Source organism: Pseudophryne corroboree, chromosome 3 (genome assembly GCF_028390025.1).
Source record: "Pseudophryne corroboree isolate aPseCor3 chromosome 3, aPseCor3.hap2, whole genome shotgun sequence".
Taxonomy (NCBI): domain Eukaryota; kingdom Metazoa; phylum Chordata; class Amphibia; order Anura; family Myobatrachidae; genus Pseudophryne; species Pseudophryne corroboree.
Window position 1 is genome coordinate 730,028,738 of NC_086446.1, and position 15,693 is coordinate 730,044,430.

Below are 15,693 nucleotides of genomic sequence, written 5' to 3' on the forward strand. Positions count from 1 at the left end.
ATGCATAGTATACTTGACGACACAGAGGTAGAGCAGTGGACTACTGTACCGTACTGCTATATATATACTGGTGGTCAGCAAAATTCTGCACTGTCCTCCTACTATATACTGCGCACAACTAAAATGCAGCACAGGTATGGATGCATAGTATACTTGACGACACAGAGGTAGAGCGATGGACTACTGTACCGTACTGCTATATATATACTGGTGGTCAGCAAAATTATGCACTGTCCTCCTACTATATACTGCGCACAACTACAATGCAGCACAGGTATGGATGCATAGTATACTTGACGACACAGAGGTAGAGCAGTGGACTACTATACCATACTGCTATATATATACTGGTGGTCAGCAAAATTCTGCACTGTCCTCCTACTATATACTGCGCACAACTACAATGCAGCACAGGTATGGATGGATAGTATACTTGACGACACAGAGGTAGAGCAGTGGACTACTGTACCGTACTGCTATATATATACTGGTGGTCACAGCAAAATTCTGCACTGTCCTCCTACTTTATACTGCGCACAACTAAAATGTAGCACAGGTATGGATGCATAGTATACTTGACGACACAGAGGTAGAGCAATGGACTACTGTACCGTACTGCTATATATATACTGGTGGTCAGCAAAATTCTGCACTGTCCTCCTACTATATACTGCGCACAACTAAAATGCAGCACAGGTATGGATGCATAGTATACTTGACGACACAGAGGTAGAGCAATGGACTACTGTACCGTACTGCTATATATATATACTGGTGGTCAGCAAAATTCTGCACTGTCCTCCTACTATATACTGCGCACAACTACAATGCAGCACAGGTATGGATGCATAGTATACTTGACGACACAGAGGTAGAGCAGTGGACTACTGTACTGTACTGCTATATATATACTGGTGGTCAGCAAAATTCTGCACTGTCCTCCTACTTTATACTGCGCACAACTAAAATGCAGAACAGGTATGGATGCAAAGTATACTTGACGACACAGAGGTAGAGCAACGGACTACTGTACCGTACTGCTATATATATACTGGTGGTCAGCAAAATTCTGCACTGTCCTCCTTCTATATACTGCGCACAACTAAAATGCAGCACAGGTGTGGATGCATAGTATACTTGACGACACAGAGGTAGAGCAATGGACTACTGTACCATACTGCTATATATATACTGGTGGTCAGCAAAATTCTGCACTGTCCTCCTACTATATACTGTGCACAACTACAATGCAGCACAGGTATGGATGGATAGTATACTTGACGACACAGAGGTAGAGCAGTGGACTACTGTACCGTACTGCTATATATATACTGGTGGTCAGCAAAATTCTGCACTGTCCTCCTACTATATACTGCGCACAACTAATATGCAGCACAGGTATGGATGCATAGTATACTTGACGACACAGAGGTAGAGCAATGGACTACTGTACCGTACTGCTATATATATACTGGTGGTCAGCAAAATTCTGCACTGTCCTCCTACTATATACTGCGCACAACTAAAATGCAGCACAGGTATGGATGCATAGTATACTTGACAACACAAAGGTAGAGCAATGGACTACTGTACCGTACTGCTATATATATACTGGTGGTCAGCAAAATTCTGCACTGTCCTCCTACTATATAGTGTGCACAATTAAAATGCAGCACAGGTATGGATGCATAGTATACTTGACGACACAGAGGTAGAGCAGTGGACTACTGTACCGTACTGCTATATATATACTGGTGGTCACAGCAAAATTCTGCACTGTCCTCCTACTATATACTACAATGCATCACAGATATGGAGCGTTTTTCAGGCAGAGAACGTAGATATTTCAGCTACACTGAGCACAGATATTTGCAGCACACTGAGCACAGATATTTGCAACACACTGAGCACAGATATGTGCAGCACACTGAACACAGAAACTGAGAGAACGCAGCCACGTCCTCTCACTATCATCTCCAAAGCACGAGTGAAAATGGCGGCGACGCGCGGCTCCTTATATAGAATACGAATCTCGCGAGAATCCGACAGCGGGATGATGATGTTTGGGCGCGCTTGAGTTAACTGAGCAAGGCGGGAAGATCCGAGGCTGCCTCGGAACCGTGTAAAATGGGTGAAGTTCGGGGGGGGGGGTTCGGATCCCGAGGAACCGAACCCCTCTCATCACTATAAATTATACTATATTTCTTATGGAGTTAAAAATATATACAACAATTAAAAATGCATGATCATAGCTTCTTTGGAAGCAGTCCTGCAATCTTCTGTAACATAGATATCAGGGGCTTTATTGCATTATAGATAAGACACAATGGCCCTCATTCCGAGTTGTTCGCTCGCAAGGCGATTTTAGCAGAGTTGCTCACGCTAAGCCTACGCCTACTGGGAGTGTATCTTAGCATCTTAAAATTGCGAACGATGTATTCGCAATATTGCGATTAGCACACTTCTTAGCAGTTTCAGAGTAGCTCCAGACTTACTCGGCATCTGCGATCAGTTCAGTGCTTGTCGTTCCTGGTTTGACGTCACAAACACACCCAGCGTTCGCCAAGACACTCCCCCGTTTCTCCAGCCACTCCCGCGTTTTTTCCGGAAACGGTAGCGTTTTTTCCAACACGCCCTTAAAACGGCCAGTTTCCGCCCACTAACACCCATTTCCTGTCAATCACACTACGATCGCCGGAGCGATGAAAAAGCCGTGAGTAAAAATTAGAGATGAGCGGGTTCGGTTTCTCTGAATCCGAACCCGCACGAACTTCATGTTTTTTTCACGGGTCCGAGCAGACTCGGATCCTCCCGCCTTGCTCGGTTAACCCGAGCGCGCCCGAACGTCATCATGACGCTGTCGGATTCTCGCGAGACTCGGATTCTATATAAGGAGCCGCGCGTCGCCGCCATTTTCACACGTGCATTGAGATTGATAGGGAGAGGACGTGGCTGGCGTCCTCTCCATTTAGATTAGGGTTGAGAGAGAGAGAGAGAGATTGACCTGAGGCTGTGATACTGTAGAAGAGAGTGCAGAGTTTAGTGACTGACGACCACAGTGACCACCAGACAGTGCAGTTGTTTGTTTTATTTAATATATCCGTTCTCTGCCTGAAAAAAACGATACACACAGTGACTCAGTCACATACCATATCTGTGTGCACTGCTCAGCCCAGTGTGCTGCATCAATGTATATATATATCTGACTGTGCTCAGCTCACACAGCTTATAATTGTGGGGGAGACTGGGGAGCACTGCAGTGCCAGTTATAGGTTATAGCAGGAGCCAGGAGTACATAATATTATATTAAAATTAAACAGTGCACACTTTTGCTGCAGGAGTGCCACTGCCAGTGTGACTAGTGACCAGTGACCTGACCACCAGTATATATAATATTAGTAGTATACTATCTCTTTATCAACCAGTCTATATTAGCAGCAGACACAGTACAGTGCGGTAGTTCACGGCTGTGGCTACCTCTGTGTCGGCACTCGGCAGCCCGTCCATAATTGTATATACCACCTAACCGTGTTTTTTTTTTCTTTCTTTATAGTCATACTAGTTACGAGTATACTATCTCTTTATCAACCAGTCTATATTAGCAGCAGACACAGTACAGTGCGGTAGTTCACGGCTGTGGCTACCTCTGTGTCGGCACTCGGCAGCCCGTCCATAATTGTATATACCACCTAACCGTGGTTTTTTTTTCTTTCTTTATACATACATACTAGTTACGAGTATACTATCTCTTTATCAACCAGTCTATATTAGCAGCAGACACAGTACAGTGCGGTAGTTCACGGCTGTGGCTACCTCTGTGTCGGCACTCGGCAGCCCGTCCATAATTGTATATACCACCTAACCGTGGTTTTTTTTTCTTTCTTTATACATACATACTAGTTACGAGTATACTATCTCTTTATCAACCAGTCTATATATTAGCAGCAGACACAGTACAGTGCGGTAGTTCACGGCTGTGGCTACCTCTGTGTCGGCACTCGGCAGCCCGTCCATAATTGTATATACCACCTAACCGTGGTTTTTTTTTCTTTCTTTATACATACATACTAGTTACGAGTATACTATCTCTTTATCAACCAGTCTATATATTAGCAGCAGACACAGTACAGTGCGGTAGTTCACGGCTGTGGCTACCTCTGTGTCGGCACTCGGCAGCCCGTCCATAATTGTATATACCACCTAACCGTGGTTTTTTTTTCTTTCTTTATACATACATACTAGTTACGAGTATACTATCTCTTTATCAACCAGTCTATATATTAGCAGCAGACACAGTACAGTGCGGTAGTTCACGGCTGTGGCTACCTCTGTGTCGGCACTCGGCAGCCCGTCCATAATTGTATATACCACCTAACCGTGGTTTTTTTTTCTTTCTTTATACATACATACTAGTTACGAGTATACTATCTCTTTATCAACCAGTCTATATATTAGCAGCAGACACAGTACAGTGCGGTAGTTCACGGCTGTGGCTACCTCTGTGTCGGCACTCGGCAGCCCGTCCATAATTGTATATACCACCTAACCGTGGTTTTTTTTTCTTTCTTTATACATACATACTAGTTACGAGTATACTATCTCTTTATCAACCAGTCTATATATTAGCAGCAGACACAGTACAGTGCGGTAGTTCACGGCTGTGGCTACCTCTGTGTCGGCACTCGGCAGCCCGTCCTTAATTGTATACTAGTATCCAATCCATCCATCTCCATTGTTTACCTGAGGTGCCTTTTAGTTGTGCCTATTAAAATATGGAGAACAAAAATGTTGAGGTTCCAAAATTAGGGAAAGATCAAGATCCACTTCCACCTCGTGCTGAAGCTGCTGCAACTAGTCATGGCCGAGACGATGAAATGCCAGCAACGTCGTCTGCCAAGGCCGATGCCCAATGTCATAGTACAGAGCATGTCAAATCCAAAACACCAAATATCAGTAAAAAAAGGACTCCAAAACCTAAAATAAAATTGTCGGAGGAGAAGCGTAAACTTGCCAATATGCCATTTACCACACGGAGTGGCAAGGAACGGCTGAGGCCCTGGCCTATGTTCATGGCTAGTGGTTCAGCTTCACATGAGGATGGAAGCACTCAGCCTCTCGCTAGAAAAATGAAAAGACTAAAGCTGGCAAAAGCAGTAGCCCCGCAAAGAACTGTGCGTTCTTCGAAATCCCAAATCCACAAGGAGAGTCCGACTCCAATTGTGTCGGTTGCGATGCCTGACCTTCCCAACACTGGACGTGAAGAGCATGCGCCTTCCACCATTTGCACGCCCCCTGCAAGTGATGGAAGGAGCACCCGCAGTCCAGTTCCTGATAGTCAGATTGAAGATGTCAGTGTTGAAGTACACCAGGATGAGGAGGATATGGGTGTTGCTGGCGCTGGGGAGGAAATTGACCAGGAGGATTCTGATGGTGAGGTGGTTTGTTTAAGTCAGGCACCCGGGGAGACACCTGTTGTCCGTGGTAGGAATATGGCCGTTGACATGCCTGGTGAAAATACCAAAAAAATCAGCTCTTCGGTGTGGAAGTATTTCACCAGAAATGCGGACAACAGGTGTCAAGCCGTGTGTTCCCTTTGTCAAGCTGTAATAAGTAGGGGTAAGGACGTTAACCACCTCGGAACATCCTCCCTTATACGTCACCTGCAGCGCATTCATAATAAGTCAGTGACAAGTTCAAAAACTTGGGCCGACAGCGGAAGCAGTCCACTGACCAGTAAATCCCTTCCTCTTGTAACCAAGCTCACGCAAACCACCCCACCAACTCCCTCAGTGTCAATTTCCTCCTTCCCCAGGAATGCCAATAGTCCTGCAGGCCATGTCACTGGCAATTCTGACGATTCCTCTCCTGCCTGGGATTCCTCCGATGCATCCTTGCGTGTAACGCCTACTGCTGCTGGCGCTGCTGTTGTTGCTGCTGGGAGTCGATGGTCATCCCAGAGGGGAAGTCGTAAGACCACTTTTACTACTTCCACCAAGCAATTGACTGTCCAACAGTCCTTTGCGAGGAAGATGAAATATCACAGCAGTCATCCTACTGCAAAGCGGATAACTGAGGCCTTGACATCCTGGGTGGTGAGAAACGTGGTTCCGGTATCCATCATTACTGCAGAACCAACTAGAGACTTGTTAGAGGTACTGTGTCCCCGGTACCAAATACCATCTAGGTTCCATTTCTCTAGGCAGGCGATACCGAAAATGTACACAGACCTCAGAAAAAGAGTCACCAGTGTCCTAAAAAATGCAGCTGTACCCAATGTCCACTTAACCACGGACATGTGGACAAGTGGAGCAGGGCAGGGTCAGGACTATATGACTGTGACAGCCCACTGGGTAGATGTATGGACTCCCGCCGCAAGAACAGCAGCGGCGGCACCAGTAGCAGCATCTCGCAAACGCCAACTCTTTCCTAGGCAGGCTACGCTTTGTATCACCGGTTTCCAGAATACGCACACAGCTGAAAACCTCTTACGGCAACTGAGGAAGATCATCGCGGAATGGCTTACCCCAATTGGACTCTCCTGTGGATTTGTGGCATCGGACAACGCCAGCAATATTGTGTGTGCATTAAATCTGGGCCAATTCCAGCACGTCCCATGTTTTGCACATACCTTGAATTTGGTGGTGCAGAATTTTTTAAAAAACGACAGGGGCGTGCAAGAGATGCTGTCGGTGGCCAGAAGAATTGCGGGACACTTTCGGCGTACAGGCACCACGTACAGAAAACTGGAGCACCACCAAAAACTACTGAACCTGCCCTGCCATCATCTGAAGCAAGAAGTGGTAACGAGGTGGAATTCAACCCTGTATATGCTTCAGAGGTTGGAGGAGCAGCAAAAGGCCATTCAAGCCTATACAATTGAGCACGATATAGGAGGTGGGATGCACCTGTCTCAAGCGCAGTGGAGAATGATTTCAACGTTGTGCAAGGTTCTGATGCCCTTTGAACTTGCCACACGTGAAGTCAGTTCAGACACTGCCAGCCTGAGTCAGGTCATTCCCCTCATCAGGCTTTTGCAGAAGAAGCTGGAGACATTGAAGGAGGAGCTAACACGGAGCTATTCCGCTAGGCATGTGGGACTTGTGGATGGAGCCCTTAATTCGCTTAGCAAGGATTGACGGGTGGTCAATCTGTTGAAATCAGAGCACTACATTTTGGCCACCGTGCTCGATCCTAGATTTAAAGCCTACCTTGGATCTCTCTTTCCGGCAGACACAAGTCTGCTGGGGTTCAAACACCTGCTGGTGAGTAAATTGTCAAGTCAAGCGGAACGCGACCTGTCAACAACATCTCCTCCTTCACATTCTCCCGCAACTGGGGGTGCGAGGAAAAGGCTCAGAATTCCGAGCCCACCCGCTGGCGGTGATGCAGGGCAGTCTGGAGCGACTGCTGATGCTGACATCTGGTCCGGACTGAAGGACCTGACAACGATTACGGACATGTCGTCTACTGTCACTGCATATGATTCTCTCCCCATTGAAAGAATGGTGGAGGATTATATGAGTGACCGCATCCAAGTAGGCACGTCACACAGTCCGTACTTATACTGGCAGGAAAAAGAGGCAATTTGGAGGCCCTTGCACAAACTGGCTTTATTCTACCTAAGTTGCCCTCCCACAAGTGTGTACTCCGAAAGAGTGTTTAGTGCCGCCGCTCACCTTGTCAGCAATCGGCGTACGAGGTTACATCCAGAAAATGTGGAGAAGATGATGTTCATTAAAATGAATTAAAATCAATTCCTCCGTGGAGACATTGACCAGCAGCAATTGCCTCCACAAAGTACACAGGGAGCTGAGATGGTGGATTCCAGTGGGGACGAATTGATAATCTGTGAGGAGGGGGATGTAAACGGTGATATATCGGAGGATGATGATGAGGTGGACATCTTGCCTCTGTAGAGCCAGTTTGTGCAAGGAGAGATTAATTGCTTCTTTTTTGGTGGGGGTCCAAACCAACCCGTCATATCAGTCACAGTCGTGTGGCAGACCCTGTCACTGAAATGATGGGTTGGTTAAAGTGTGCATGTCCTGTTTATACAACATAAGGGTGGGTGGGAGGGCCCAAGGACAATTCCATCTTGCACCTCTTTTTTCTTTTCTTTTTCTTTGCATCATGTGCTGTTTGGGGAGGGTTTTTTGGAAGGGACATCCTGCGTGACACTGCAGTGCCACTCCTAGATGGGCCCGGTGTTTGTGTCGGCCACTAGGGTCGCTTATCTTACTCACACAGCTACCTCATTGCGCCTCTTTTTTTCTTTGCGTCATGTGCTGTTTGGGGAGGGTTTTTTGGAAGGGACATCCTGCGTGACACTGCAGTGCCACTCCTAGATGGGCCCGGTGTTTGTGTCGGCCACTAGGGTCGCTTATCTTACTCACACAGCTACCTCATTGCGCCTCTTTTTTTCTTTGCGTCATGTGCTGTTTGGGGAGGGTTTTTTGGAAGGGACATCCTGCGTGACACTGCAGTGACACTCCTAGATGGGCCCGGTGTTTGTGTCGGCCACTTGGGTCGCTTATCTTACTCACACAGCTACCTCATTGCGCCTCTTTTTTTCTTTGCGTCATGTGCTGTTTGGGGAGGGTTTTTTGGAAGGGACATCCTGCGTGACACTGCAGTGCCACTCCTAGATGGGCCCGGTGTTTGTGTCGGCCACTAGGGTCGCTAATCTTACTCACACAGCTACCTCATTGCGCCTCTTTTTTTCTTTGCGTCATGTGCTGTTTGGGGAGGGTTTTTTGGAAGGGACATCCTGCTAGAGATGAGCGGGTTCGGTTTCTCTGAATCCGAACCCGCCAGAACTTCATGTTTTTTTTCACGGGTCCGAGCGACTCGGATCTTCCCGCCTTGCTCGGTTAACCCGAGCGCGCCCGAACGTCATCATGACGCTGTCGGATTCTCGCGAGGCTCGGATTCTATCGCGAGACTCGGATTCTATATAAGGAGCCGCGCGTCGCCGCCATTTTCACACGTGCATTGAGATTGATAGGGAGAGGACGTGGCTGGCGTCCTCTCCGTTTAGACACTTGATTTACTAATTTTGGGGAGCATTAGGAGTACTCAGTAGTGTACAGTGCAGAGTTTTGCTGATAGTGACCAGTGACCACCACTTTTATTTATAATCCGTTCTCTGCCTGAAAAAAGCGATACACAGCACACAGTGACTTAGTCACATACCATATCTGTGTGCACTGCTCAGGCTCAGGCCAGTGTGCTGCATCATCTATATATATTATATATCTGTCTGACTGCTCAGCTCACACAGCTTATAATTGTGGGGGAGACTGGGGAGCACTACTGCAGTGCCAGTTATAGGTTATAGCAGGAGCCAGGAGTACATAATATTATATTAAAATTAAACAGTGCACACTTTTGCTGCAGGAGTGCCACTGCCAGTATGACTAGTGACCAGTGACCTGACCACCAGTATATAATATTAGTAGTATACTATCTCTTTATCAACCAGTCTATATTAGCAGCAGACACAGTACAGTGCGGTAGTTCACGGCTGTGGCTACCTCTGTGTCGGCACTCGGCAGCCCGTCCATAATTGTATATACCAGTGACCTAACCGTGGTTTTTTTTTCTTTCTTTATACATACATACTAGTTACGAGTATACTATCTCTTTATCAACCAGTCTATATATTAGCAGCAGACACAGTACAGTGCGGTAGTTCACGGCTGTGGCTACCTCTGTGTCGGCACTCGGCAGCCCGTCCATAATTGTATATACCACCTAACCGTGGTTTTTTTTTCTTTCTTTATACATACATACTAGTTACGAGTATACTATCTCTTTATCAACCAGTCTATATATTAGCAGCAGACACAGTACAGTGCGGTAGTTCACGGCTGTGGCTACCTCTGTGTCGGCACTCGGCAGCCCGTCCATAATTGTATATACCACCTAACCGTGGTTTTTTTTTCTTTCTTTATACATACATACTAGTTACGAGTATACTATCTCTTTATCAACCAGTCTATATATTAGCAGCAGACACAGTACAGTGCGGTAGTTCACGGCTGTGGCTACCTCTGTGTCGGCACTCGGCAGCCCGTCCATAATTGTATATACCACCTAACCGTGGTTTTTTTTTCTTTCTTTATACATACATACTAGTTACGAGTATACTATCTCTTTATCAACCAGTCTATATATTAGCAGCAGACACAGTACAGTGCGGTAGTTCACGGCTGTGGCTACCTCTGTGTCGGCACTCGGCAGCCCGTCCATAATTGTATATACCACCTAACCGTGGTTTTTTTTTCTTTCTTTATACATACATACTAGTTACGAGTATACTATCTCTTTATCAACCAGTCTATATATTAGCAGCAGACACAGTACAGTGCGGTAGTTCACGGCTGTGGCTACCTCTGTGTCGGCACTCGGCAGCCCGTCCATAATTGTATATACCAGTGACCTAACCGTGGTTTTTTTTTCTTTCTTTATACATACATACTAGTTACGAGTATACTATCTCTTTATCAACCAGTCTATATATTAGCAGCAGACACAGTACAGTGCGGTAGTTCACGGCTGTGGCTACCTCTGTGTCGGCACTCGGCAGCCCGTCCATAATTGTATATACCACCTAACCGTGGTTTTTTTTTCTTTCTTTATACATACATACTAGTTACGAGTATACTATCTCTTTATCAACCAGTCTATATATTAGCAGCAGACACAGTACAGTGCGGTAGTTCACGGCTGTGGCTACCTCTGTGTCGGCACTCGGCAGCCCGTCCATAATTGTATATACCACCTAACCGTGGTTTTTTTTTCTTTCTTTATACATACATACTAGTTACGAGTATACTATCTCTTTATCAACCAGTCTATATATTAGCAGCAGACACAGTACAGTGCGGTAGTTCACGGCTGTGGCTACCTCTGTGTCGGCACTCGGCAGCCCGTCCATAATTGTATATACCACCTAACCGTGGTTTTTTTTTCTTTCTTTATACATACATACTAGTTACGAGTATACTATCTCTTTATCAACCAGTCTATATATTAGCAGCAGACACAGTACAGTGCGGTAGTTCACGGCTGTGGCTACCTCTGTGTCGGCACTCGGCAGCCCGTCCATAATTGTATACTAGTATCCAATCCATCCATCTCCATTGTTTACCTGAGGTGCCTTTTAGTTGTGCCTATTAAAATATGGAGAACAAAAATGTTGAGGTTCCAAAGTTAGGGAAAGATCAAGATCCACTTCCACCTCGTGCTGAAGCTGCTGCCACTAGTCATGGCCGAGACGATGAAATGCCAGCAACGTCGTCTGCCAAGGCCGATGCCCAATGGCATAGTACAGAGCATGTCAAAACCAAAACACCAAATATCAGTAAAAAAAGGACTCCAAAACCTAAAATAAAATTGTCGGAGGAGAAGCGTAAACTTGCCAATATGCCATTTACCACACGGAGTGGCAAGGAACGGCTGAGGCCCTGGCCTATGTTCATGGCTAGTGGTTCAGCTTCACATGAGGATGGAAGCACTCAGCCTCTCGCTAGAAAACTGAAAAGACTCAAGCTGGCAAAAGCACCGCAAAGAACTGTGCGTTCTTTGAAATCCCAAATCCACAAGGAGAGTCCAATTGTGTCGGTTGCGATGCCTGACCTTCCCAACACTGGACGTGAAGAGCATGCGCCTTCCACCATTTGCACGCCCCCTGCAAGTGCTGGAAGGAGCACCCGCAGTCCAGTTCCTGATAGTCAGATTGAAGATGTCAGTGTTGAAGTACACCAGGATGAGGAGGATATGGGTGTTGCTGGCGCTGGGGAGGAAATTGACCAGGAGGATTCTGATGGTGAGGTGGTTTGTTTAAGTCAGGCACCGGGGGAGACACCTGTTGTCCGTGGGAGGAATATGGCCGTTGACATGCCAGGTGAAAATACCAAAAAAATCAGCTCTTCGGTGTGGAGGTATTTCACCAGAAATGCGGACAACAGGTGTCAAGCCGTGTGTTCCCTTTGTCAAGCTGTAATAAGTAGGGGTAAGGACGTTAACCACCTCGGAACATCCTACCTTATACGTCACCTGCAGCGCATTCATAATAAGTCAGTGACAAGTTCAAAAACTTTGGGTGACAGCGGAAGCAGTCCACTGACCAGTAAATCCCTTCCTCTTGTAACCAAGCTCACGCAAACCACCCCACCAACTCCCTCAGTGTCAATTTCCTCCTTCCCCAGGAATGCCAATAGTCCTGCAGGCCATGTCACTGGCAAGTCTGACGAGTCCTCTCCTGCCTGGGATTCCTCCGATGCATCCTTGCGTGTAACGCCTACTGCTGCTGGCGCTGCTGTTGTTGCCGCTGGGAGTCGATGGTCATCCCAGAGGGGAAGTCGTAAGCCCACTTGTACTACTTCCAGTAAGCAATTGACTGTTCAACAGTCCTTTGCGAGGAAGATGAAATATCACAGCAGTCATCCTACTGCAAAGCGGATAACTGAGTCCTTGACAACTATGTTGGTGTTAGACGTGCGTCCGGTATCCGCCGTTAGTTCACAGGGAACTAGACAATTTATTGAGGCAGTGTGCCCCCGTTACCAAATACCATCTAGGTTCCACTTCTCTAGGCAGGCGATACCGAGAATGTACACGGACGTCAGAAAAAGACTCACCAGTCTCCTAAAAAATGCAGTTGTACCCAATGTCCACTTAACCACGGACATGTGGACAAGTGGAGCAGGGCAGGGTCAGGACTATATGACTGTGACAGCCCACTGGGTAGATGTATGGACTCCCGCCGCAAGAACAGCAGCGGCGGCACCAGTAGCAGCATCTCGCAAACGCCAACTCTTTCCTAGGCAGGCTACGCTTTGTATCACCGCTTTCCAGAATACGCACACAGCTGAAAACCTCTTACGGCAACTGAGGAAGATCATCGCGGAATGGCTTACCCCAATTGGACTCTCCTGTGGATTTGTGGCATCGGACAACGCCAGCAATATTGTGTGTGCATTAAATATGGGCAAATTCCAGCACGTCCCATGTTTTGCACATACCTTGAATTTGGTGGTGCAGAATTTTTTAAAAAACGACAGGGGCGTGCAAGAGATGCTGTCGGTGGCCAGAAAAATTGCGGGACACTTTCGGCGTACAGGCACCACGTACAGAAGACTGGAGCACCACCAAAAACTACTGAACCTGCCCTGCCATCATCTGAAGCAAGAAGTGGTAACGAGGTGGAATTCAACCCTCTATATGCTTCAGAGGTTGGAGGAGCAGCAAAAGGCCATTCAAGCCTATACAATTGAGCACGATATAGGAGATGGAATGCACCTGTCTCAAGTGCAGTGGAGAATGATTTCAACGTTGTGCAAGGTTCTGATGCCCTTTGAACTTGCCACACGTGAAGTCAGTTCAGACACTGCCAGCCTGAGTCAGGTCATTCCCCTCATCAGGCTTTTGCAGAAGAAGCTGGAGGCATTGAAGAAGGAGCTAAAAGGGAGCGATTCCGCTAGGCATGTGGGACTTGTGGATGCAGCCCTTAATTCGCTTAACAAGGATTCACGGGTGGTCAATCTGTTGAAATCAGAGCACTACATTTTGGCCACCGTGCTCGATCCTAGATTTAAAGCCTACCTTGGATCTCTCTTTCCGGCAGACACAGGTCTGCTGGGGTTGAAAGACCTGCTGGTGACAAAATTGTCAAGTCAAGCGGAACGCGACCTGTCAACATCTCCTCCTTCACATTCTCCCGCAACTGGGGGTGCGAGGAAAAGGCTCAGAATTCCGAGCCCACCCGCTGGCGGTGATGCAGGGCAGTCTGGAGCGACTGCTGATGCTGACATCTGGTCCGGACTGAAGGACCTGACAACGATTACGGACATGTCGTCTACTGTCACTGCATATGATTCTCTCACCATTGAAAGAATGGTGGAGGATTATATGAGTGACCGCATCCAAGTAGGCACGTCACACAGTCCGTACTTATACTGGCAGGAAAAAGAGGCAATTTGGAGGCCCTTGCACAAACTGGCTTTATTCTACCTAAGTTGCCCTCCCACAAGTGTGTACTCCGAAAGAGTGTTTAGTGCCGCCGCTCACCTTGTCAGCAATCGGCGTACGAGGTTACATCCAGAAAATGTGGAGAAGATGATGTTCATTAAAATGAATTATAATCAATTCCTCCGCGGAGACATTGACCAGCAGCAATTGCCTCCACAAAGTACACAGGGAGCTGAGATGGTGGATTCCAGTGGGGACGAATTGATAATCTGTGAGGAGGGGGATGTACACGGTGATATATCGGAGGGTGAAGATGAGGTGGACATCTTGCCTCTGTAGAGCCAGTTTGTGCAAGGAGAGATTAATTGCTTCTTTTTTGGGGGGGGTCCAAACCAACCCGTCATATCAGTCACAGTCGTGTGGCAGACCCTGTCACTGAAATGATGGGTTGGTTAAAGTGTGCATGTCCTGTTTTGTTTATACAACATAAGGGTGGGTGGGAGGGCCCAAGGACAATTCCATCTTGCACCTCTTTTTTCTTTTCTTTTTCTTTGCATCATGTGCTGATTGGGGAGGTTTTTTTTGGAAGGGACATCCTGCGTGACACTGCAGTGCCACTCCTAGATGGGCCCGGTGTTTGTGACGGCCACTAGGGTCGCTAATCTTACTCACACAGTCAGCTACCTCATTGCGCCTCTTTTTTTCTTTGCGTCATGTGCTGTTTGGGGAGGGTTTTTTGGAAGGGACATCCTGCGTGACACTGCAGTGCCACTCCTAGATGGGCCCGGTGTTTGTGTCGGCCACTAGGGTCGCTAATCTTACTCACACAGCTACCTCATTGCGCCTCTTTTTTTCTTTGCGTCATGTGCTGTTTGGGGAGGGTTTTTTGGAAGGGACATCCTGCGTGACACTGCAGTGCCACTCCTAGATGGGCCCGGTGTTTGTGTCGGCCACTAGGGTCGCTTATCTTACTCACACAGCGACCTCGGTGCAAATTTTAGGACTAAAAATAATATTGTGAGGTGTGAGGTATTCAGAATAGACTGAAAATGAGTGGAAATTATGGTTTTTGAGGTTAATAATACTTTGGGATCAAAATGACCCCCAAATTCTATGATTTAAGCTGTTTTTTAGTGTTTTTGGAAAAAAACACCCGAATCCAAAACACACCCGAATCCGACAAAAAAAATTCGGTGAGGTTTTGCCAAAACGCGTTCGAACCCAAAACACGGCCGCGGAACCGAACCCAAAACCAAAACACAAAACCCGAAAAATTTCAGGCGCTCATCTCTACATCCTGCGTGACACTGCAGTGCCACTCCTAGATGGGCCCGGTGTTTGTGTCGGCCACTAGGGTCGCTTATCTTACTCACACAGCGACCTCGGTGCAAATTTTAGGACTAAAAATAATATTGTGAGGTGTGAGGTATTCAGAATAGACTGAAAATGAGTGGAAATTATGGTTTTTGAGGTTAATAATACTTTGGGATCAAAATGACCGCCAAATTCTATGATTTAAGCTGTTTTTTAGGTTTTTTGGAAAAAAACACCCGAATCCAAAACACACCCGAATCCGACAAAAAAAATTCGGTGAGGTTTTGCCAAAACGCGGTCGAACCCAAAACACGGCCGCGGAACCGAACCCAAAACCAAAACACAAAACCCGAAAAATTTCCGGCGCTCATCTCTAGTAAAAATACTATCTTCATAGCAAACTTA